At 42.6% G+C, this 26,922-nt stretch overlaps 1 protein-coding gene across 1 annotated transcript in view; it reads right to left on the reverse strand.

Annotated features, from left to right (window-relative positions):
- tulp4a (TUB like protein 4a) overlaps window positions 1-26,922 on the reverse strand; it is a 214,766-nt gene that overhangs the window by 142,229 nt on the left and 45,615 nt on the right. The window lies entirely within an intron of this gene.

Here is a 26,922-nt window from a genome sequence, read left to right on the forward strand (position 1 = left end):
GGAGGGCTCCTGACACATAGCTCCATGGATATACTGAGTAATGATCTTCCAAGGCTATACACCTTCGTGGATCAATAGTTGTAGGAGGCTGCGGCAATGCTTTGAGCCTGACTTGCTATTCCTCCTCCACCTGTTTCTCCTTCAACAAATAAATCAAGGGGAGAATCTCTATGGGTGAAAAAAACATTTTGCAGCTTTCTGCTTCATTTCAGGGAAATTCTCCAAACATAAGAAACAGCAGGAGTAGGCCATACGGCCCCTCGAGCCCGCTCCGCCATTCAAGAAGACCATGGCTGATCTTTGACCTCAACTCCACTTTCCCGCCCGATCCCCATATTTCTTGATTCCCTTACAGTCCAAAAATCTATCAATCTCAGTCTAGAATATACTCAATGACTGAGCAGCCACAGCTCTCTGGGGTAGAGAATTCCAAATATTCACGACCCTCGAGTGAAGAAATTCCTCATCTCAATCGTAAATGGTCGACCCTTTATCCTGAGACTATATCCCCTTGTTCTACACTCTCCAGCAACAGGAAACATCCTCTCAGCATGTACCCTGTCAAGCCCTCTTAGAATCTTATATGTTTCAATGAGATCACCTCTCATTCTTCTGAACTCGAGTGTACAGGTCCATTTTACTCAATCTTTCCTCATAGGACAACCCTCGTTGCACCACCTCCAAGGCAAGTACATCATCCCTAGGTAAGAAAACCAAAACTGCACATAGTACTTCAGGTGTCCTCTCACCAAAGCCCTGTACAGTTGCAGCAAGACTTCCTTACTCTTGTACTCCAATCCCCTTGCAATAAAGGCCAACATACCATTTGCCTTCCTAATTGCTTGTTGTACCTGCATGTTAACTTTCTGCATTTCATGTACAAGGACACCCAAATCCCTCTGAACATCAACATAATAGTTTCTCACCATTTAAAAAATAATCTGTTTTTCTATTCTTCCTGCTAAAGTGAATAGCCTCACATTTCCCCACATTATACTCCATCTGCCACCTTCTTGCCCACTCACTTAACCTGTCTATATCCCTTTGCAGACTCTTTGCATCCTCCTCATAACTTACTTTCCCACCCAGCTTTGTATTGTCAGCAAACTTGGATACATTACACTCGGTCCCTTCATCTAAGTCATTAATATAGATTGTAAATAGTTGAGGCCCAAACGCCGATCCCTGCGGCACCCCACTAGATACAACCTGCCAAACTGGAAATTACCCTTTTATTCCTATTCCGTTTTCTGTCCGTTAACCAATCCTCAATCCATGCTAATATATTACCCCCAATCCCATGAGCCATAACCTGGCATAACAACCTCTTATGTGGCACCTTATCAAATGTTTTTTGAAAATCCAAATATACTACATCCACTGGTTCCCCCTTATCTACCTATCTTAACAAGATAGTCTGGTGGAAGACTTCTAAATGAAGCTAGGAGCACCAAAAATGAAGTGCAAAAACATTTCCAAGACCACTCCAAAAGTAATGAGTCTCCATATATCATCAAATGAAACACAACAAGTCACGATTCAGATTCCAGTATCAGCCTGCCTCAGCTGCCGTTGTGTTATGCCTGTTTTACAGTGGCGTATCTTAGATTGGAAGATCCTAAAACAGAGATGATGGATTTAGGACAGATGATGTCATCCTCGCCTAAACCCATCACTTGCATGGCTGCATTCACGCTAAGACATACGGACCTTTACATACTTCCTCACTTCTGGCAGAATCTAAAGGTCGGGGGGGGGGGGGGGGGGGGGGTGGAAAGAGAGGATTTAAAATGGGATGTAAAACCTGTCGATTCTCTCCACTCCCCAAGTTCCGACATCTCCAGGTTCGCACCCTGCCAGTCCATTAGAATTTGAGGGTAAAGAATTTACAGAACAGAAGTCTAATCGGCCCAATTTGTCTTTACCAAGGAAGAAGATGCTGCCAAAGTCACAGTTTAAGGAGGTAGTTGAAATACTGGATGGGCTAAAAAGCGATAAAGAAGTAGTGCTAGAAAGGCTGGCTGTACTTGTCACCCACTCCGGATGGGATGCATCCTAGGTTGCTGAGGGAAGTAAGGGTGGAAATTGCAAAAGGTGCTGGCCATAATCTTCTAATCCTCCTTGCATACGGGGGTGATGCCAGAGGCCTGGAGAATTGCAAAGGTACACCCTTGTTCAAAAAAGGGTGTAAGGATAAACCCGGCAACTACAGGCCAGTCAGTTTAACCTCGGTGGTGGGGAAGCTTTTAGAAACGATAATCCGGGACAAAATTAAGAGTCACTTGGACAAGTGTGGATTAGTAAAGGAAAGCTAGAATGGATTTGTTGAAGGCAAATCATGTTTAACTGACTTAATTGAGTTTTTGATGAGGTAACAGAGAGTGTTGATGCGGGCAATGTGGTTGATGTGTATTTGGACTTTCAAAAGGCATTTGATAAAGTGCCACGTAATAAGACTTGTCATCAAAATTGAAGCCCATGGAATAAAAGGGGCAGTGGCAAAATTGGCTAAGTGAAAGGAAACAGTATTGGTGAACGGTTGTTTTTTGGACTGAAGGAAAGTATACAGTGGTGTTCCCCAGGGGTTGGTACTAGGACCACTTTTTTTTAAATACATAAATGACTTGGACTTGGGTGTACAGGCCGATGGAGGATAGTAATAAACTTCAAGAGAACATAGACAGGTTGGTGGAATGGGCAGACATGGGATGAAATTTAACGCAGAGAAGTGCAAAGTGATACATTTTGGCAGGAAGAACGAGGAGAGGCAATATAAACTAAACGGTCCAATCCTAAAGTGGGTGCAGGAACAGAGAGACCTGGGGGTATACGTGCACAAATCTTTGAAGGTGGCAGAACAGGTTGAGAAAGCGGTTAAAAAAAGCATTGGGGATTCTGGGCTTTATAAATAGAGGCATAGGGTACAAAAGCAAGGAATTTATGTTGAACTTTTATAAAACACTGGTTCGGCCACAACTGATGTATTGGGCTCAATTTTGAAATGGAGGCGGGTTGGCAACCGGGGGGGGGGTGAAGGTGCGCGTGGTAAACCTGAATAACAAAAATTTACCTTTCCCGACACGATAGCAATGTAACTGATGGTGATTAAAGTTCTTTCCAGGTTTCGCACCCGGCAGCCAGCCTGATTAATAGGCCAGCTGCCAACAGGATCTACAATGCCCGGGCGGGGAGGGGAGAGAGGGGGAAGAGAGAGAAAGAGAGCGAGACGTCATCCGGCACTGGAACAGAAGATCGGGGGAAGAGAGAGAAAGAGAGCGAGACGTCATCCGGCACTGGAACAGAAGATCGGGGGGGGGAAAGGAGGGGGAAGATCGGGGGGGGGGAAAGGAGGGCGAAGATCGGGGGGGGGAAAGGAGGGCGAAGATCGGGGGGGGGAAAGGAGGGCGAAGATCGGGGGGGGGAAAGGAGGGGGAAGATCGGGGGGGGGAAAGGAGGGGGAAGATCGGGGGGGGGAAGGAGGGGGAAGATCGGGGGGGGGGAAGGAGGGGGAAGATCGGGGGGGGGAAAGGAGGGGGAAGATCGGGGGGGGGAAAGGAGGGGGAAGATCGGGGGGGGGAAAGGAGGGGGAAGATCGGGGGGGGGAAAGGAGGGGGAAGATCGGGGGGGGGAAAGGAGGGGGAAGATCGGGGGGGGGAAAGGAGGGGGAAGATCGGGGGGGGGAAAGGAGGGGGAAGATCGGGGGGGGAAAGGAGGGGGAAGATCGGGGGGGGGAAGGAGGGGGAAGATCGGGGGGGGGGAAGGAGGGGGAAGATCGGGGGGGGGAAGGAGGGGGAAGATCGGGGGGGGGAAAGGAGGGGGAAGATCGGGGGGGGAAAGGAGGGGGAAGATCGGGGGGGGGAAGGAGGGGGAAGATCGGGGGGGGGAAGGAGGGGGAAGATCGGGGGGGGGAAGGAGGGGGAAGATCGGGGGGGGGAAAGGAGGGGGAAGATCGGGGGGGGAAAGGAGGGGGAAGATCGGGGGGGGAAAGGAGGGGGAAGATCGGGGGGGGAAAGGAGGGGGAAGATCGGGGGGGGAAAGGAGGGGGAAGATCGGGGGGGGAAAGGAGGGGGAAGATCGGGGGGGGAAAGGAGGGGGAAGATCGGGGGGGGAAAGGAGGGGGAAGATCGGGGGGGGAAAGGAGGGGGAAGATCGGGGGGGGGAAAGGAGGGGGAAGATCGGGGGGGGGGAAGGAGGGGGAAGATCGGGGGGGGGAAGGAGGGGGAAGATCGGGGGGGGGAAGGAGGGGGAAGATCGGGGGGGGGGAAAGGAGGGGGAAGATCGGGGGGGGGAAAGGAGGGGGAAGATCGGGGGGGGAAAGGAGGGGGAAGATCGGGGGGGGAAAGGAGGGGGAAGATCGGGGGGGGAAAGGAGGGGGAAGATCGGGGGGGGAAAGGAGGGGGAAGATCGGGGGGGGAAAGGAGGGGGAAGATCGGGGGGGGAAAAGGAGGGGGAAGATCGGGGGGGGGAAAAGGAGGGGGAAGATCGGGGGGGGGGGGAAAAAAGAGGGGAAATGAGAGAGGGAGACATCGGGGGCTAAGAGGGACATCAGAGAGGGAGACATTGGACATCAGAGCAGGGTGGAAAGGTAGGTTGATTTTGTGTTTTAACTTTGTGCAATGGTGTTTTATTTAATCTATTTCCTTTATTTTTGCCTGATCCGGCCCTTCACTCCTCGTTTCAGTGGATTGGAAGCAGTGGGACAGCCGCCCAGGTAAGCTAAAAATCGTTCTAACTATCTAACATGTCACAAGTAAAGTACCGTAAGTACCTCAATGAGGTACACTTGGTTCATTAACTATCATCCCGCGGGCTTTAACTGCCGGCGGAACTTCTGGATTCGGGAAGCGCCGCACACACACAGGTGAGTCTGTGGGCAACTCAGAAGTAGTCGGGTTGGAGCCTGTTTCCGAACCCGCTCTGCATTTTTGCAATTTTCACAGTACCCCCCCCCTGCCCCCAACGCACCTGCAATTTAAGTTTAAAATTGAGCCCATTGTGTCCAATTCTGGACACCGCACTTTAGGAAGGATGTGAAGGCCTTAGAGGGTGCAGAAGATTTACTGGAATGGTTCCAGGGATGAGGGACTTCAGTTACGTGGATAGACTGGAGAAGTTGGGGGTTGTTCTCCTTAGAGCAGAGAAAGTTGAGAGGAGATTTGATAGAAGTGTTCAAAATCATGAAGGATTTAGACAAAGTAAATAAAAAGAAACTGTTTCCATTGGCAGAAGGGTCGAGAACCAGAGGACACAGATTTAAGGTGACCGGCAAAAGAACCAAAGACGACATAAGGAAAAACATTTTTTATATAAATGCAGCGAGTAGTTATGATGTGGAATGCGTTGCCTGAAAAGGGTGATGGAAGCAGGTTCAAAAGTGGTTTTCAAAAGGGAATTGGATAAATACTTGAAGGGAAAAAATTTGCAGCACTATGAGTAAAGAGCAGAGGAACGTGTCCAACTGGATTGTTTTACATGCAATGGGCCGAATGGCCTCTTTCTGTGCTGCAACCATTCTATGATTCTATAAATTTGCCTGTGCCAGTTCTAGCTCTCAACTGAAGATGTCCATCCTAATCCCTTTTCACTGCCCATTCTCTACCCTTTTATATGCTTCTTTTTCAAATACCTATCCAATTCCCTTTTGAATGATATTGTAGTCCCTGCCTCAATAGCCAGTTCTGGTAAAGCAGTCATGCTCTAATAGGCCTCTGTGAAGACATTTTAACTTTCCCTTCCAGTCTTCTAACAATACTCCTCAGTTTATGCCCCCTTGTTAACGATTTGTCAATTAGTGGAAACAATTGTTCAATATTTACTCTCAAAAACCTTTCAGAATTTTGAAAACTTCTATCTGATCCTCCTTCTCTCCAGTGGAAAAAAGCTCCTTTTTTAAAAAAAAGCCTCTCTTAATTCCTGGTATCATTCTAGTGAATCATCATTGCGCTTCTTCCCTGGCATTAATATCTTCTCTATTATGGCATGCCCAAAACTGCACGCAATACTCCAACTGTAACCAATATCATATGCGTATTGGACATAAAATCAAGAAAATAACGTTGAATTTGCGTACAACCCAGAATCTCATTTGCCTTTTCTATCTACACTCCAATCTTTATCAATCTATGTATCTCCACCCTAGATATCTGTTTCGTCACTTCAAACTCTGTTTAAAGTCTTATTGTAAACAATTTTACAACACCAAGTTATAGTCCAACAAATTTATTTTAAATTCCACAAGCTTTCGGAGGCTTCCTCCTTCGTCAGGTTGTCAACCCCTGTCCATCACCGGCATCTCCACATCAAAGTCTTATTGTTTAGGGCATACTTCCTTTCACTTTTCTTTCCCTAGAACTTCACATATCTCTGCGATGAACTATAACTGCCCCCTTGTTTGCCCATTCTGCAAAACTATATCCTCCTGCAATCTATACCTAAAACACCCCACCCATCAATACGGGTCACCTTTCTGAGCAGCCTGGGCCTTACCTTCTGATGCCGTCCCCCACCTTCCAGCTTTGTAACATCGCCCATCTCCGCTATGGCTGAAACCCTCATCCATGCCCTTGTTGCCTCTAGACTAGACTATTCTAATGCTGTCCTAGCCGGCCTCCCACCTTGCACCCTCCGTAAACTTGAGCGCATCCAAAACTCTGCTGCCCGTATCCCAACTCACCCCAGGTCCCGTTCACCCATCACCCCTGCACTCACTAACCCTCTGGTCCGACAACGGCTCAATTTAAAAATTCTTGTCGTGGTTTTCAAATCCCTCCATGGCCTCGCCCCTCCTTATGTCTGTAACTTCCTCCAGTCCTACAACTCTCCCGAGATCTCTGCGCTGCTCCAATTCTGGCCTTTTGAGCATCCCCAATTTTCTTTGCTTCACCATTAGCAGCCGTGCCTTCAGCTGCCTAAGCCCCAAGCTCTGAAATTCCCTCCCTAAACCTCTCCACCTCTCTCCTCCTTTAAGGCATTCCTTAAAACCTACCTCTCTTTGACTACCTGTCCTAATATCTCCTTTTGTAGCTCGGTGTCAAATACTGAATGATAATGCTCCTGTGAAGCGCCTTGGGACGTTTACTATGTTAAAGGGGCTATATGAATGCAAGTTGCTGTTGTTTCAGCCAAGCACCTACTATAATACATAAATTTAAAAAGTATGTTTCATGCCCCAACTATAATTCCCAGAATCAATACGCAACCTGCCCAACACAACAATGGACGCACAGCCACCCATATGTCCTATGGCTGTACCATCCCGCTCCTACTCAACTCCTCACCCTTACCCTAAATTACACCTGGAGCAGCAGAATACATGTACCCAATACCTTATGCCCCTAGATATATGTCTCAATGGCCACTGCTTCCTTTTTTATTTCCATCTAACATTAATTTGAACATTTCCACACCAAAAAGAAAAAAAATACTATTCTGCAACCAGGAAGGTCTGAAACAAACCAACTACATGGAATAAGCAGTTCATATTCAAAGCACCTTCAGCATGAAGTAAGACTTTAGCCACAATCGAAATGTTACATAGAATGTACAGCGCAGAAACAGGCCATTCAGTCCAACAGGTCCATGCCAATGTTTATGCTCCACATGAGCATCTTCCCACCCTTCTTCATCTAATTCCATCAACATATCCTTCTGTTCCTTTCTCCCTACCCCTTAAATGCATCTATGCTAGTCACCTCAAGTGCTCCTTGTGGTAGCAAGTTCCACATTCAAGCCACTCTCTGGGTAAAGAGGTTTCTCCTAAATTCCCTATTGGATTTATTAGTGACTATCTTATATTTATGGCCCCTAGTTCTGGTCTCCACCACAAGTGGAAACATCTTCTCTATGTCTACCCTATCAAACGATTCATAATCTTAAAAATCTCTATCAGGTCACCCCTCAGTTTTCCCTTTTCGAGAGGAAAGAACCCCAGCCTCTTCAATCTTTCCTGATATGATACCAGAACTGAGGGGTTATACCTCCTAATAAATATTTTTTGTACCTTCTCCAGTACCTGTATATCCTTTTTATAATATGGAGATCAGATTGGTTAGAATACCCTTGGAGTACTGTGAACAAAGTTGTATGCAAGTTTAACATAACTTTGCTGCTTTTCAATTCTATCCCTCTAGAAATGAACCCCAGTGCATGGTTTGCTTTTTTATTGCCTTATTAACCTAAGTCACTACTTTAGTGATTTGTGTATCTATATCCCGAGATCCCCCTGTTCCTTATACTTCTTGGAAAATAAGTCTGTCATCTCCTTATTCTTCCTACCAAAATATACCACCTATATCAGCTTATCTATATTGAAATTCATTTGCCAATTACACGCTATTCTGCAAGTTTATTAATGTCTTCCTGTATTGTGTCACAGTCCACCTCAGTATGAACTATAATCTGCAATTTGGTGTCGTCCACAAATTTGGAAATTGTACTTCTGATTCCAGAGTCCCAATCGTTTATGTAAATGGTGAACAACAGTGGTCCCAACAACGTTCCTTATGGAACATCACTTCCCACCTTTTGCCAGCCTGAGTAACCACCTTTAACCCCTACTTTGTTTTCTGTTTTCTAGCCAGCTTGCTATCCATTCTGCTACTTGTTCCCTGACTCCACATGCTCTGACCTTAATGTACTATGCAGCACCTTATCAAAAGGCCTTTTGAAAATCCAAATATACTACATCTACTGCATTATCCTTGTCTACTGTTGCTTCTTCAAAGAATTCAATAAGGTTGGTCAAGCATGACCTTCCCTTTTGAAATCCATGCTGACTATTCTTAATTATTTTTTCGGTTTCTAGATGTTTTTCTATTACATCTTTGAGTAAGGGTTCCATTATTTTTCCTACTGACATTAAGTTAATTGATCTATAGTACCCTGGAGTTGCTCTATCTCCCTTTTTAAATATAGGAATTACATTTGCTGTCCGTCAGTCCTCTGGCACTATTCCCTTATCTAATGAATTTTTATATATATGTAATAGTGCCTCTACTATCTCTTCCCTAACTTCTTTTAATATGCGTGGATGCAATCAATCCGGACCAGAGGTTTTATCCTCTCTAAGTTTGATTAGTGTATCAATTATCGCCCCCCTTTCTATCTTAAATGTCTTTATATCTTTTTGATCTCTTCTTCTAATGTCATACGCATCATGTTAGTCTCCCTGGTAAATACTGAGGCAAAGTAATTATTTAATATTTCTCCCATTTTGCTGTCATTACCTGTGAGTTTATCATGTGTATCCCTTAGTGGTCCTATCACTATCCTGATTTTTCTTTTCTTATTTATGTGTCTGTAGGATACTTCACTACTTCTTTTTATATTCCTTGATAATTTAATTTTGTAGTTTCTCTTTGCCTTCCTAATTGTTTTTTTGATTTCTTTCCTATCCTTTTCGTATTCCCTTTTGTCATTCTCACCTTTGTTGTCTATGGACACCTTTTTCCTTAATTTCAATTTTGCCCTTATTTCATTATTCATCCATGGTGTGTCATTACTGGGTAGTTTGATCTTGCTTTTTAGTGGGATATATTTCTCCTGGACTTTACTGATCACCGTTTTAAATATTCACTGCTATTCTAATACTTTGTTTGTCTGTAAATTTTTCTAGTTTATTTCCCCTCTTCCATTCTCATCCCCTGAAAATCAGCTATTTTCCAATTTATTACTTTGGTCTTTGTCTTACTTATGTCCTTCTCAATCTTTACATAAACCTTATTATGTTGTGATCGCTATTGTCTAGATGTTTCCCTATGCTTACTTCTCTCATCTGTTCTGGTTCATTTCCCATTACTAGATCCTGCAGTGCTTCTTCTCTGTTTTTTTACAACCTGGTAAAAAAGGAGTCCTGCAACATTGTCAAAACTCCATTTCCTGTACCCCTTTAACAACCTCCTCTTGCCAGTTTATTCGGGAATAGTTAAAATTGCTCATAATTATTGTTCTATGTCATTTTTTCATTTCACACATTTGCTTACATATTTCTTCCTCCACCTCCTTTCCACTATTAGGTGGTCTGTAGTACACACCTGTTGGCGTGATCGATCCCTTCCTATCTTTTATTTCAATCCATATGGATTCTGTTTCTATCCTTCTGTTAATTATATCCCTTTTTCCTACTGCCATTACGTTATCTCTAATTAGTACAGCTACACCACCCCACCTTCTTACTTCCTTATCCTTTCTGATTATGTTATAACCTGCAATATTTAGTTGCCAGTCCTGTTCTTTATGTAGCTATGTTTCAGTTATTCCTTCTACATCTGGTTCCTCGCTACAGATTATTGCCTCCAGTTCCCCTGTTTTATGTTGGACGCTTGGTACATTGATGTACAGGCAGTTTAATTCATCTTTAATTGTTCTTCCTTTTACTTTATTTTTTTTTTTTTAAAAAGTCCTTTTGTACTTCTGTTTTATAACTATTTGTTTCTTGACCGTTTGTCATCTTTATTCCTTACCCTGGTCTGATCTTTACACTCATCTCCTGTTTCTTTTATCTTTAGGCTTTTGTTGTTGTGACCAGATCCCTCCCCCCATCTTGCTAGTTTAAAGCCGTATCCACAGCCCTATTAATCCTTTCCGCTAGGTGGAGCCCGTCCAGCTCCTTCCTGTCCACTGGTGCCAGTATCCCATGAAATGGAACCCCTCCTTCCAACACCACTCTTTCAGCCATGCAGTCAACTTTCTGATCTGCCTATCCCCATACCAATTAGCACATGGCTTGGGTAGTAATCCTGAGATTACCACCCATGAGGTCCTGATTTTTTAATTTAGTTCCTAGCTTCTGATATTCCCTTAGCAGGACCTCCTCCTTGTTCTTCCTTATGTCTATGAAAATGTATATTACTGATAAAAGGCACCCATCATTATACGCTAGTGTATCATTGCATTTGCCATAAGCGACACCATGGGAAGTTCAGTAACAATAAGACATTACAGTAACTCCAAGAGATGCCAGGTCAGAAAGAGAAATGAGTAAACCAAACATGTCTTCGTGTGTTAAGGTGGAATTTTTTGAAGCAGCAGGAAGACCATAATCTAGCACATCCAATAAACTAGCACGCTTCCTCATTCATTTAAATTCTACATACAAATAGAAGTATACCAACGCTGTACAAAAAGTGTTTAAGAGGCTGAGGACTTGTGTTTTCAGGCCAGCAGTACTAAACAGCTCATCATCCCAAGCTGTTCACAGATTGGCCTTAAGATGAACCCTATACTGTTGGCTGAAGTGCCCAATGTGGACTACCACAAGATGCAACACTACCCAATTTGGTAATGTCTGTTTGGTAATGGGTTGACCTACAATCATGTTCCAAGGAAAACAGCTCTTCGACTAATGACCTTTCTGCTCTGTGCACATTAACTAAATGATATACTACTTTTACTCAAAAGGAAGTACGGTGATATAGAATTTTAGCACTGAATTGTGATTTTCTGAAACAAGTGAAACTCAATCAACCCAGCTCCAGCCAAATTATCCATAAAAAGAATTTAAATAAATTCATGGCAGTAGTCTAGAAACAGAGTGAACACTGCTGACTGCATCTACAATTTTGTGTAAAATTTAAAGAGGTTGGTATAATTCAGTTATATGTCCCCCACTCCCTACGCCTCAGCATTGGCGGTCATGCCTTCAGCAGTCTAGGCACTAAGCTCTAATTCTTTTCGTAAACCTCTCCGCCTCCCTTCGCTTCAAGGCCCTCCTTAAAGTCTACCTCTCCGACCAAGCTTTTAGTCACCCTTCCTAATAGGTCCTTCTTTGGCTCAATGTCAATTTTTGTCCAATTAAGCTTCGTGAAGCACCTTGGGATGTTTTTCTACTTTAAAAGGCAAGTTCTTGTTATATTTTACTTCAATGGTAAGGATCTTGTACTTCTGACTATTCTTGGTCGGAGAGGGCTGCCACACCAATGCACGGGATGTTGATCATGTGGTCAATTTGAATTCAGCAATGACTGACGCTGGACAGGACCCATTTTGGGGGAGAATTCAAATTAACTAATAGTTTAAATTAAGCGATGAATCTTCAATGAGAGTTGTTTTTCTGTGATTTTGTTTTGAATTAACAGACAATTCAAATAAAGCAACTCTAAATTAACAGTATTGCTGATTCCTGATTGGTTTTGGTAACTTTTCTGCTCATTTAGTGACGATGGGATATTTGAGCAAATCAGCACAGCTAACTTAACAGATTGGCTTAAATAATCACCTATCACAACTTTTGAGACATGATATTCCACAGGTGCTTTCAAAGTGTAATGCATACTTTTAAAGGTGACAATTTACACTTAAGATAGCCTACCAAGACTTTTATAATATACAATATAATTATATTATAAATATAAGTATATTGTATATCAGACTTGTAGGATATTATACAAAATTTCTGAATTAACAATTAGAATCCAGCTATATTGTACGTCTTGTGCATAGCATGTATTACACTAACTGTATCTGTGACACAAAATGTCATATTTTCTGATTAACTTAAATAACTATGATTTGCTTAAATAAACAGGTAGGAAAAGCTAACAGCCAGATGGGTCCTTCAAGTAACAGTTGTACATTAAACAAGATCCATTACGTGTGCGAAAAGAACCCATAAAACTTGCCAATACAATTACCCATTCACCAATTTTCATCTCCACAGGTCCACCTTTCTCAGCAGCCTCAGCCCTTGCCTGCTCCCAGAGTTCATTCTTTTCTTTCCCCTTCACTACCACAATACATCTATGCCCCTTACTGTTACTCTCCCCACATGCAAATTGTCCCCTCCGTACCTGTCAGGTCTTTCCACCCATCTGGCCTTTGACCCCTCTCTGCATGTGTTGCCTCACTACTGCTAAACTGTATTACCATGAGCAATACCAAAGCGATCAGCAAGTAAGGGGCAAAAAACTATAAGCAAGATTGGTACGGTTAGGTTCAAATCTAGCCCAGAAATCTGGAAAGAAAGTATCCTTTTCTGATAGATCTTTAAGAGTTTTAAATAAAATTAATTTTGGCAGTCTCAAGCCAGTTCCTGATCACCTGGCAACATCGTTCAGTGAGGATAAAAATGGTTAAACAGACTTGCATTTATTTATTGCCTTATAACATCTCAGAAAACTTGTCAGAGGATCAGATACATTAATTTGTAATACATAGGTAATTGCAACAACCATTACGTACTGTGAGATCTCAAATAATGAGTTGAGTGATCAGTTAATTTTTTGAGGGAGGAATGATGGCTAGGACCTCAAAAGAACTCCCTGTTCTTCAAATAGTGCCATGCAATCTTTATTATCCACCTGACCATGAAAACAGGCAGAAGTGAACTTAGTTTAAATGTCTTATTCAAATGACAATAATTTAGTACTCTCTCAGTACTGCTCTGGAGTATCATCTTCGGTTATGTGCTCAAGCCGTGGACTGGCTTGAACCAGAAACCTTTTGACTCAGTGGTGAGTGTGCCACAAATTAGGCCAAGCTGACATGCAGTAGGGAATGCTCTTCTGAAGCAGAGGTTAAGGACGAATGTTAAGTCAGAGCGTAGGGAGCTTTTACTGTCTGACCAATGCTACTTCTGTCCAGATAAAGATTGGTGTTGAGATTGGGTGTCAAACACCAACAATCTGCACAATTCACTAGATGCAAAATACAGATTAACTACTTGAGTAATTTAAAATGTCAATTATGAAAGCTAATTGCAGAACTTCCCTAACTTTTAAAACCAAATATATTTCCCGAATGGAGCCCCAAAGTCGTAATTTTGACTGGATTAATGTGATTTGCTAGAAATTATCTTAGAAATTGGCTATATAATCACAAATATAAATAACGTCCAAACAGTAACCGCATAACTCGCTGTTTCGCCAGTCAGGGCTGCAATTGAATTTCAGATTAAACAGATCATATTAACAAATTAGAGGAAGGCTTCGTATTTGGTTTTCCTGTCTTTCTGCCCCTCCCCAGTAGCCTCAGTCACACATTCATGGGTACACAATCCAAAAGGCATCTCTGGGCTCTGTGTTTGAAATGTCAAGATAAGTAACGACCTGAAATTAGAAGATATGTTTATTGCAGTATGTCCAATAGGTGAAATAGATTCATTGCTAAAGCAGTTAGTGCTATTTCAATTAACACCTTTAAAAAGGATAAGTAACCAATTGACTCAATTTAAATTTTCATTTCCCTCCTATGTAATTGAAGACATTTCACGCACTTTATAATTGTACATTCCAGGTTTCATAAAGTAATTTTCATCGTTAAAGAAAACTTGAGCGCAGAGGCTGGGAAAGACAGAGAGTGAACCTCTAATGGAGTGAAGTACTAACAGAATGAGAACTTTCAATTGGGAATTTGGTGAGTGTGGGAATTAGAGGGGGAAGGAGGTGCTGAGTGATTTAACCAAAGAACTATAGACTAAGACTGAGCGGAGCATAAAGGGAGCTGCACGAGAAATCACAAATCAAGAAAGTCAAAAAGTGACAACGCAAATCAAGGAGGAACGCCGCAGGTAAGTCAGTAAGTAATTAGTTCATTGGTTGGTGTTTTTAGTGGTTAGTGGTGATAAAAAGAGCGGGAGCAGAGGCCCGAGAGAAGGAGTGGGACCAGCGACCGAGAGCACAGCAGAGCATATAAAGCTGAGACCAACTCAAAGGCAGAAATCTGAAAGAGTGACATCAGAGGGCAGCAGGTTGGTGACTGGTAGGTGAGAAATACATTCTTTGCTCTCTAAGCTAGGGGAGTGGTTTAATCTGGGAACTGGGAACCTAGCAATTGCTAATACTTTATTAAATTAACAAACCAGAAAAATGAATTAGGTTAAAAAACTAAAAATAAACCAAGCGAATTAATTACATAAAAAGTTTAAGTAAATAAATAAAACAAGATTAGATAGAGATGGCAGTGCAGGTGGTGTGTCATAACTGCATCATGTGGGAGTTTGTGGAGAGCAGGGTAATCCCAGGCAACCACATCTGCAGTAAGTGTCCGCAACTCAAGGAACTTCGGCTCAGAGTTGTTGGGCTGGAGTCTGAGTTGCAGACGTTGCGATACATCAGGGAGGGGGGAAGTTACCTGAACATTTTGACCCAGGAGGCAATCACACCCCTTAGGATAGGTAGTGGTTTAGATTTGTGATTTTAGATTAGTGGTCAGGGACAGGAGAATGTGAATGCAAGTCAGGCAGGAAAGGGAACCACAGATGCAGTGGTGGAGAAGCCCCAGCCTTTGCCCTTGTCCAACAGGTACAAGGTATTTGCTACCTGTATGGATGAGAACAAAGACTGCAGGGAGGATGAGCAAATTAACCACGGCACCGTGGTACAGGAGGCCTTTCGAGTGGGGGGAGCGAAAAGGAATGTGGTAGTGTTAGGGGAAAGAGAAAAATCAAGGCTGTAGAGCAGAGTAGTGATTTGGGTGAAAACAAGCAGAATGTGTCATGAAGGGACAGACAGCTTAACAAAGGTAATAGGGCATTAGTGACTAAGATCACATCAGGGAAAAATAGTAAAAAGTTAAAATTAAAGGCGCTATATCTGAATGCATGAAGCATTCGTAATAAGACAGATGAATTAATGGCACAAACAGAGATAAATGGGTTTGATCTAGTAGACATGGTTGCAGGGAGACCAAGTTTGGGAATTAAATATTCCAGGGTACTGGACTTTTAGAAAAGATAGGCAAAATAGAAAAGGGATGGGGGGGGGGGGGGGGTAGCCCTGATAATAAAGGAGGAGATAAAGGCAGTAGTGAGAAAGGATCTTAGCTCAGAAAATCAGGATGTAGAATCAGAATGAATGGAGCTAAGAAATAACAAGAGACAGAAAACACTGATGGGAGTAATTTCTAGGCCCCATAACAGGAATTATGGTGTTGGACAGAATATAAATCAGGAAATTAAAGGAGCATGTAACAAGGGTAATGCAATAATCGGGGGGGGGGGGGGGGGGGACTTTAATCTTCACATAGACTGGGCAAACCAAATTGGCAAAAGTAGTTTGAAGGACGAGTACATGGAATACATTCGAGACAGTTTTCTCAAACAATATGTCAAGGAACCAACTAGGGAACAGGCTATTTTAGATCTAGTATTGTGTAATGAGACAAGGTTAATTAGTAATCTTATAGTTAAGGATCCTCTGGGGTAGAGTGATCATAATATGAAAGGATTTCATATTGAGTTTGAGAGTGATGTAGTTAAATCCAAAACTAGGATCTTAAATTTAAACAAAGCCAATTGGGTTGAGGGGTGAGTTGGCTAAGGTAGATTGGGAAACTAGCTTAAAAGATATGACGGTAGATAAGCAACGGCAAACATTTAACAAAATAATTAATAATTCTCAATGAATATACATTCGCTTGAAGAATAAAAACTCCACGGGAAAAGTGATCCAACTGTGGCTAACGAGAGAAGTTAAGGATAATATTAGATTAAAAGAAGAGGCTTACAATGTTGCCAAAATGAGTAGTAAGCCTGAGGATTAGGAGGTTTTTTTAGAAATCAGCAAAGGATGACCAAGAAATTGATAAAGAAGAAAATTGAATCTCAGAGTAAGCTAGCAAGAAATATAAAAACAGATTGTAAGAGCATCTACAAGTATATAAAGAGGAAGAGATTAGTGAAAGTAAATGTGAGTCCCTTAGAGGCAGACAGGAGAAATTGTAATGGGGAATAAGGAAATGGCAGAGACATTGAACAAATATTTTGTATCTGACTTCACAGTAGAAGATACAAAAAACATTTCCCCGTAAATAGTGGGGAACCAAGGGTCTAATGAGAGGGAGGAACTTAAAAGTAATTAAAATAGTAAAAGTACTGGGGAAATTAATGGGATTAAAAGCTGACAAATCCCCTGGACCTGATGGCCTACATCCTAGGGTTTTAAAAGCGGTAGCTGCAGAGGTAGTGGATGCATTGGTTTCGATCTTCCAGAATTCCCTAGATTCTAGAACAGTCTCTGTGTATTGGAAGGTTGCAAATATAATCCCACTACTCAAAAAAGGAGGGAGAGAAAACTGGGAACTATAGGCCAGTTAGCCTGAAATCAGTAGTAGGGAAAATGCTAGAATCTATTATTAAAGGACATAGTAACAGGGCATTTAGAAAATGATAATATCATGCAGAGTTAACACGGTTTTATGAAAGGGAAAGAGTGTTTGACAAATCTATTAGAGTTTTTTTTTTTTTTTGAGTGTGTAACAAGCAGGGTAGATAAGGGGGAACAAGTGGATGTATTATATTTGGACTTTCGAAAGGCATTTGATAAGGTGCCATACAGGAGGTTGTTACACAAGATTAGGGCTCATGGGATTGGGGGTAATATATTAGCATGGATTGAGGATTGGTTAACGGACAGAAAGCAGAGTAGGAATAAATAGGTCATTTTCGGGCTGGCAGGTTGTAACTAGTGGGGCGCCGCAAAGCCTCAACTGTTTACAATATATATTAATGACTTAGATGAGGGGTCCGAGGGTGATGTATCCAAGTTTGCTGACTATACAAAGCTAGGTGGGAAAGTAAGCTGTGAGGAGGACGTAAAGAGGCTGCAAAGGGATATAGGCAGGTTAAGTGAGGGGGTGAGAAGGTGGCAGATGGAGTATAATGTGGGGAAATGTGAAATTACCCACTTTGGGAGGAAGAATAAAAAAGCAGAATATTTTTTTTTAAAAGGTGGGAGACTAAGACATGTTGGTGGTCAGAGAAATTTGGGTGTCCTTGTACACGAACCACAAGAAGTTAACATACAGCAAGCAATTAGGAAGGCAAATGGTATGTTAGCCTTTATTGCAAGGGGGTTGGAGTATAATAGTAAGAAGGTCTTGCTGCAATTATATAGAGCTCTGGTGAGACCACACCTGGAGTACTGTGTACAGTTTTGGTCTCCTTACCTAAGGAAGGATATACTTGCCTTAGATGGTGCAACGAAGGTTCACTAGATTGATTCCTGGGATGAGGGGTTTGTCCTACGAGGAGAGATTGAGTAGAATGGGCCTATATTCTCTGGAGTTTTTTTTTAATTCGTTCATGGGATGTGGGCATCGCTGGCGAGGACGGCATTTATTGCCCATCCCTAATTGCCCTTGAGAAGTGGTGGTGAGCCGCCTTCTTGAACCGCTGCAGTCCGTGTGGTGACGGTTCTCCCACAGTGCTGTTAGGAAGGGAGTTCCAGGATTTTGACCCAGCGACGATGAAGGAACGGCGATATATTTCCAAGTGTGTGACTTGGAGGGGAACGTGCAGGTGGTGTTGTTCCCATGTACCTTCTGGGTGGTAGAGGTCGTGGGTTTGGGAGGTGCTGTCGAAGAAGCCTTGGCGAGTTGGTGCAGTGCATCCTGTGGATGGTACACACTGCAGCCACAGTGCGCCGGTGGTGAAGGGAGTGAACGTTTAGGGTGGTGGATGGGGTGCCAATCAAGCGGGCTGCTTTATCTTGGATGGTGTCGAGCTTCTTGAGTGTTGTTGGAGCTACACTCATCCAAGCAAGTGGAGAGTATTCCATCACACTCCTGACTTGTGCCTTGTAGATGGTGGAAAGGCTTTGGGGAGTCAGGAGGTGAGTCACTCGTCACAGAATACCCAGCCTCTGACCTGCTCTTGTAGCCACAGTATTTATATGGCTGGTCAATGGTGACCCCCAGGATGTTGATGGTGTGGGATTCGGCGATAGTAATGCCGTTGAATGTCAAGGGGAGGTGGTTAGACTCTCTCTTGTTGGAGATGGTCATTGCCTGGCACTTATCTGGCGCGAATGTTACTTGCCACTTATGAGCCCAAGCCTGGATGTTGTCCAGGTCTTGCTGCATGCGGGCTCGGACTGCTTCATTATTTGAGGGGTTGCGAATGGAACTGAACACTGTGCAATCATCAGCGAACATCCCCATTTCTGACTTTATGATGGAGGGAAGGTCATAGTTTAGAAGAATAAGTGATCTCATTGAAACATATAAAATTCTTACAGGGCTTGACAAGGTAGATGCTGAGGTGCCGTTTCCCCTGCTTGGAGAGTCTAGAACTAGGGGTCATAGTCTCAAGATAAGGGTTTGGCCATTTAGGACCAAGATGAGGAAAAATTTCTTCACTCAGAGGGTTGAGAATCTTTGGCATTTTCTACCCCAGAGGGCTGTGGATGCTCAGTCGTTGAGTATATTCAAGATTGAGATCGATAGATTTTCGGACACTGAGGGAATCAAGGAATATGGGGTTAGGACAGGTTCGTGGAGTTGAGGTAGATGATCAGCCATGATCTTATTGATTGGCAGAGCAGGCTCGAGGGGCCATATGGCCTACTCCTGCTCCTATTTCTTATGTTCTGAAAACTATTGTAACATGTATTGATATTCTACTCACTTACATATGGGTACGGTTGTATTTAATTTTTGGAAAAAGGCCTGGGTAATGTGAAATCGAGACACTTCAGTTAGAATGGTGCACAAGTGGTAAATGGGAAAACAGGAACAGTTTGTCACTCACAATTGCAGCAAAACAAAATCTCATACATGCACATGATTTTTCTACTCCGCTGTTAGGCTGGCTGAGTGGGCGTTCTGCCCAGTGCAAGGATGCACCCCTGACCCCAGATTTTCTGGGGTCAGAGACATTTAAATAATTTTGATAGGCTTCCAGCCTTTGCCAGGAGGTCTGCTTAGGAGGTAGGAGGACACCAAAAGCATGCATTCAACTGCATGGGTTTTCCATCCTTTAAAATTTAAAATGGACAGCCATGATCTGAAATTGACCTACAAAGCATTTTCACTGTGCAAGTTAATCCAGAAAGAAAATTTCACATATCCACCATTATACTTCACTGAAATCCTTGCGACAATTCTGGGCACAGCACTCAGAGGAACACCAGTTTTGGTAGTAGTTGCTGCCTCAGACTTCCATTGCACCACTAATTGTGAAGCTTCAACTTCAGCGTTGCTATTGACAACACATCACGGAGTGAGGGGTTGAATATCGTGCCCCAATACTCAGTATTCAAAAATCTTCTAAAAAATCTTCCAGAAATTGTACTTTTTAAAAAAGCTTCTTTTTTCAGGTTTTTAGTTTGATCTTCTTGGGAGTCTCTATTTTCTTGACTTCTGATATTTAACACTTGTTACCTAATTAACATCATAACTTTAGGACTACAAATTACATGGAATGACAAATTTATTTTTAAAAAGTCAGTACAAATGAATCATATTTGTACTGCCTTTGTGTAGAGTTAAAGAAAAATGTTACTACTGTTACTGTTTATAACTGCAGTTCAGTAAAAAAAACTGCCTAACTTTACACACACAGTACATCTGATTTCAACTCTGATGCATTATGCCTTGTAGTTCCATTACAAGGTTAACTCAAAACTGCAGTCTATATGTCGGTACCACACCAATACCCTGAGTCACCTAATACTTGTCAGGTTACAAAAACAATGATAGTCAGTCCTTTATTTTGTTAAGACTGCAGTTAATTTCTGCCCTTGTACTAAAATCGTCACACTAAATGTACCCATATAATCAGCACAAAACCATAGAGTCACAAAAATCTCAATCCACTCTGGTTGCACCACTTCCATCCAGATCTAAAACACACTAGGAGGCATATATAACAACCGTACAGCTAGGCTGGAAGGCCTGCACACACTGAGCGCCTCCTCCAAAACTAAATGACCATGATGCACGCATAAAAATATGCACAATGCAATCACACATGCATGGCAGTGCTCCCAAGTTTCCGAGGAAGCCAAAGTGCCTGATTGAGTCCAGCCAGAGTAGCCCGGGCAGAGTAAGTGGGGTAATGGGTCTCGCCTGCACTGGATCAAGTAGTAACAGTAATTAGGTTCTTCCAATCTGCTGTTCTACTCATTGTTCCACTTCTCTGTTTCCCTGCACAAATTTTTTTTTTAAAAAATACACTTAGAAGAAAGAAGACAAACTTCATTAAGTCTTGTATATATTTTGAGTACACAGGAGCATTATGTCAAGGTTGGTTTTTGATTTTCCTCTCAATTATTTGACTTTCAGTGTTACAACCCTATAATATATTTACTACATCAATATTTTCCTGTAATTTGTATTAAAAATTAAACACTTACATTGGTACTGTTACATCACCAGTCATAAGATGCTATACTCATACAGATTCAATGTAATTTTTAAACTATTACCTCATCACCTATGTCATCGTGAACTGAAGAACAGTAATACCAAAACACCAGCTGCCTGCTCCAGTTATAGACAACAAACAGTTGGACCTTCGTGTTGTCACGACACTGAAAACCACTCAAGCTTGATTAGTACATCAAATTACAACGACTGCTTTGTATCTCACTGCCAACAATCGGCGCTTCTACAATGTTGGTACCAATACACCAAAATTTTATGGAAGTTGAGGGGAGAAGAAAAATTATATATTTGTGCCAGTAAGTACTAATGGTGTTTAAAACATTTCTTGTGCAGCACTCTTATTTGATTACCTCAAATTGCTTGACCACCACCATTGAGAGTTGTACCCACAGACATTTCACCTTAGTTGTTGTTCAAAGTGCCTTCATTAAGTCAGGTAGGATGAAATCTGTAATTATATTGCTACATGTTTGCACAGTTCACAAAAATTTCATTCACTGACCATTAGGCTTTAGTGAAATGCTAGTGAGTAACAGAAGTACCCGTGCATGAAATTGTAATTCATTCATTACAATATTTAAATTATTGATAACATTGTACTATACAAGAAATATTTTTCTTCCTATATGACCACCTACTCATTATACATGTATGCACACTGGACAGCCTGATAATGACAAAGTATATAGAATAAATACAGCTCTTTCACATAGAATCATCGAAAATTTACGGCACAGAAGGAGCCATTTGGCCCATCGTGTCCGCGCCAGCCGAGAACGAGCCACCCAGCCTAATCCCACTATCCAGCACTTGGTCCGTTGCCTTGTAGGTCACAGCACTTCAGATGCACATCCAGATACTTTCTAAATGAGTTGAGGGTTTCTGCCTCTACCACCCTTTCAGGCAGTGAGTTCCAGACCCCCACCACCTTCTTGGTGAAAAGATTTTTCCTCAGCTCCCCTCTAACCCTTCTACCAATCAGTTTAAATCTATGCCCCCTGGTTATTGACCTCTCGGCAAAGGGAAATACGTCCTTCCTATCCACTCTATCTACATGCCCTTTAGAATACAAAGAAAAAGGTCTTCATGAAAAAATAATCACACCATGTAGCAGAACAAAGGGGGAAAAAAAATCTGAAAAGTAGGTTCAACAGATCCAGTGTCTAAAACACTATGCTAAAAGTACATCTTTACACAGTGCCATTCAACAATGCTGATCATGCCAGAGAACCTAAAATTATATGGTTGTTTCCAAGGGCAGATAAAATTGTGTCCGTCTGTCTCATGTTCTCACTACACATTAATTTGCTGGATCTTGCAAAAATGAAGTGCCCAATTCGAGTCATGATTATTACTTGCACCATGCTGTTGGGACATTGAACAGCAATGACACTGTTCACGAGACAGCTCAGGAATTGCTGTTTAAGTCTAGTTGCAATCTGGCACAGCATCAATTGGTTACTGAACTCAGAAAAATAGCTGAGCTAGTGAGGAGAGACATCATGATGCTGTCAGACAAAAAAAAACTTTTACTGTAACTATGTCACTGCTGAAGCTTAGGACTTTTAAGTCCAGGTAATATTTCATGCCAAAATTTACTGTCTTATTTCTTGAAGTTGTGTTCTTTGCAACTTTCACAGATCATATGGCTCCTTGTCCTTTTACTGTATCAAATTAAAACCAGAGTCATCAATCTGCCTAAGCTTCCTGAATCTTAAAATATATGTACTAGCCTAGAACAGAGTGTCTTGTGGCCAAATTTGCTGATGATACAAAGATATGTGGAAAAGCAAGTTGCGATGAGGACACAAAGTGTCTACAAAGGGATATTGACAGGTTAAGCGAATGGGCAAAAATTTGGCAGATGGAAAATAATGTGGGAAAATGTGAAGTCATCCACTTTGGGAGGAAAAATAAAAAAGCAAAATATTATTTGAATGGAGAAATACTAAGAAATGCTGCGGTACGGAGTGATCTGGGTGTCCTCGTACATGAAACACAAAAAGTCAACATACAGGTGCAGCAGGTAATCCAGAAGGCAAACGGAACTTTGGCCTTTATTTCTAGGGGGAATGGAGTATAAAAGCAGAGAAGTCATGCTACAACTGTACAAGGTGCTGGTGAGACCACACCTGGAGTACTGCGTACAGTTCTGGTGCCCTTATTTAAGGAAGGACATACTTGCATTGGAGGCAGTTCAGAGAAGGTTCACTTGGTTGATTCCGGGTATGGAAAGGTTGTCTCATGAGGAAAGATTGAACAGGTTGCTTTAACAAGTTGCTACCCTGTCAAACCTCTAATGCTGTAGCTACTCTGTCATATCTGCCCAGCTGTATTTTTCAAGATTGCTGTAATTCAGCATTTTTTTGGAACATAGATTTGAGGATTAAACAAGAAAACTAGGTCAGGTACACTGGTGAAACAAAATACAGCAGAAGGCATACAATCGTTTAAACGTTACACATTCATTCCAGAGGGTAGAAACTCCAATGAAGTCCTGTTTTATAGGATGGCCGGTCACAGGGTGAAAGACCCTAACCTTCCAAAGCGTCAATAGCTTCTGTCCCTATCAGTATTGTCTTATAATTTCTGAGGCTGTCTACTGAAGTATGGAATTTGTGTTCAGTCTCCGCTGCATACTGCTTTCAGCAAATCATTCAACACCCAGTTCCAGTGATTGCAAGAAACTTTCCCCTAAATCAGGAGGCAAAACATATTGGAAATTTTTTTTAGGGGTGAAAAAAGGACAGGATTTTTTTTTTTAAAACTGGTAGGGCTCCCCCACCTCATGAACATGTAAGGGTTAGTCATTGAGGGTTTGTCGTTTTCAGCATTCAATAACCAATGCTTAGAACACCAAGTTAAGTGATATTTTAACTCAAATCCTATTCTTTTGTTGATACTTGCTTGGAAAAATGTGCCATTTATACTCTGGGGAGTTTTTCCAATTGAAACAATGCACTTGTATACATTTTCTTGTTTTTAAAATGCAAGTTGCCTTTGATTGTAAGAGATAAGGTAAAATTGCTGCAAAGGAAGTGAAAGTTAACTGTAGGACAGCACCGTCAGGAGTGAATGAAATTTGAGAATGGAGCCTACATCTCCATGTTTAGTTCCCAAAAATCCAAGTCACTCCAAATAATAAAAATACCAATTAATTACATGAAAATTCTAGTGGGAAGAATAAGCAAGGACACCTACCTACTTGGCTAATGCAGCGATCTAGATTACGACTTTGAAAAAAATCTACAACACAGCCTGTAAAAACCAGCAGAGTTAGGAGTATTAACAAGGAGAGAAAAAGTTGGGGGGGGTGGTGGGGGAGGAGAAAATACTAGTAATTGCTGCAGTTTTAAAATGCCAATTTGAAATCCACAAATAAGCATCTGAATGAGCAGATAACTACAATAAAAAAAGGTATGAAGCAAAATTTAACAGGTCCCACGTTAGTCCCAAATGAATACCAACTACTTCAAAATATTGAGAGAAGAATTAGAAGACCAATCACTCAAGGCTGCCTATGAGCCTACTGGCTGACTAGAGAGCAATTTTTAAAGCAAACTTCAGCAGGCCCCACCCCCTCCCCATTTCCAACCTCCATCACCCCAGTCTTGGCCCACAGAGTCCTACTAAGAGATGAGGAAACAGAGTGCAATGTATCCACGTGTACTGACGATGCAAAGCTAGGTGGGAAAGTAAACTGTGAGAAGGACGCAAAGAAGCTGAAAAGGAATAGAGACAGGCTAAGTGAGTGGGCGAGAAGGTGGCAGACGGAGTGGGGAAATGTGAAATTATCCACTTTGGTAGGAAGAATAGAAAAGCAGAATATTCTGTAAAAGGTGAGAGACTAAGAAATGTTGGTAGTCAGAGGGATTTGGGTACCCTTGTACATGAATCACAGAAAGTTAACATGCAGTACAGCAAGCAATTAGGAAGGCAAATGGTATGTTAGCTTTTATTGCAAGGGGGTTGGAGTATAAGAGTAACGAGGTCTTGCTGCAATTATATAGGGTTCTGATGAGACCACACCTGGAGTAGTGCACAGAGTTTTGGTCTCCTTACCTTAGAGGGGGGTGCAACGAAGGTTCACTAGATTGATTCCTGGGATGAAAGGGTTGTCCTACGAGGAGAGATTAAGTAGAATGGGCCTATATTCTCTGCAGTTTAAAAGAATGAGAGGTGATTTCATTGAAACATATAAAATTCTTAGAGGGCTTGACAGGGTAGGTGCCGAGAGGCTGTCTCCTCTGGCTGAAGAGTCTAGAATTAGCAGTCATAGTCTCATGATAACGGGTTGGCCATTTAGGACAGAGATCAGGAAAAACTTCTTCACTCAGATGTTTGTGAGTCTTTGGAATTCTCTACCCCAGAGGACTGTGGACGCTCAGTGGTTGAGTATACTCAAGACTGAGATTGATGGCTATTTAGACACTAAGGGAATCAAGGGATATGGGGATAGGGTGGGAAAATGGAGTTGAGGTAGGAGATCAGCCATGATCTTATTCAATGGCAGAGCAGGCTCAAGGGGCTGTATGGCCTACTCCTGCTCCTATTTCTTATGTTCTTATGTTCTGAAGTGCAGTGATTTAAGAGTCCCACGCCCTGCCTCTTGGTCTGTAGCAGGTGAAATGAAAAGGAGAAAGTACAGAACATACAGGAAAAAAAGACACCTATACCAGACAGAGAGAGCATGCCCTCTCAACTCCGAGTTCACTATCCTCCTGTCATCCCCTAACCTCTCCCTCCATATAAACTCTCCTACCCATATTCATGGCCACACCCTCGACCTTGCAATCCCACGTGGCATCTCTATTCTCATCGTCTCAATCAGACAAGACCATCTCTGATCATTCCCTTATATCCCTCAGAACCCCCTTCCAACCCCACTTCCTTCTGCGTCCACTCCTGGGAAAAAATCTCCCCTTAGTCACTTACAATGGCACTTTCAAACTCCCAACTGTTTAGCCTTTGGTCCTCCATGTGCCACAATACTTCTTCAGCTACCAATCTGCTCTCAGACCCTCACCTCTACCTTTGATGCCCTCATCCCTAGGAAAACCCTTAGTCTCCCAACCTGGCTGTTCATCTTGGTACCAGCTTCGCTCCCTTAAGTCCAAGGGACACAGATTTGGATGTTTATGGCGCACTGGTCAGGCCATTCATAGTCAGAAACCCCAGCTTCTTTTCTCCATTACCGTTTTCTTCCCCATGCCCCCTCTACCCTCACCTCCAACAAGTGCAAGGAGCTCAGGGACTTCTTTGTCACTAAGATTTTGATCTGTTCAGCTGCCTCTGCCCCATCCCTCCCTTCCCCTAGCCCACCAAGCCAAACTTCCTCCAAGTTTCCCCCAGTCCTAGCCCTGAGCTCGCATGTTTCTCTATCTCCCCTCATGTCCTCTACAAGCTCATCACATCCATAAGACCCACCTCCTGCTCTCTTGACCCTATTCCCACTAAATTGCTGACCACTCAACTTCCCTTCCTGGCGCCCATGCTAGCTGATATTGTAAACGGTTCCCTCTCTTCAGGTATGGTCACCCTCCCTTTCAATCTCCGTCACCATCCCCCTCTTCAAAAAAACCCACTGTCCTTGCAAACTGCCACCCCATGTCCAACTTCCCTTTCCTCTCCAAAGTCTTTGATTGTGTTGTCGCCTCCCAAATCTGTGCCCATCTTTCCCACAACTCCACATTTGAATCTCTCCAGTTTTCCACCTGCCACAGTACCGAAAGGGCCCTCAAAGTCACAAATGACATCCTATGTAATCGTGGTGCACTATCCCTCCTCATCTTTCTTAACCTTTCTGCAGCCTTTGACACAGTT

This window comes from Heptranchias perlo, chromosome 8, assembly GCF_035084215.1.
Source record: "Heptranchias perlo isolate sHepPer1 chromosome 8, sHepPer1.hap1, whole genome shotgun sequence".
In the NCBI taxonomy this organism is placed as follows: domain Eukaryota; kingdom Metazoa; phylum Chordata; class Chondrichthyes; order Hexanchiformes; family Hexanchidae; genus Heptranchias; species Heptranchias perlo.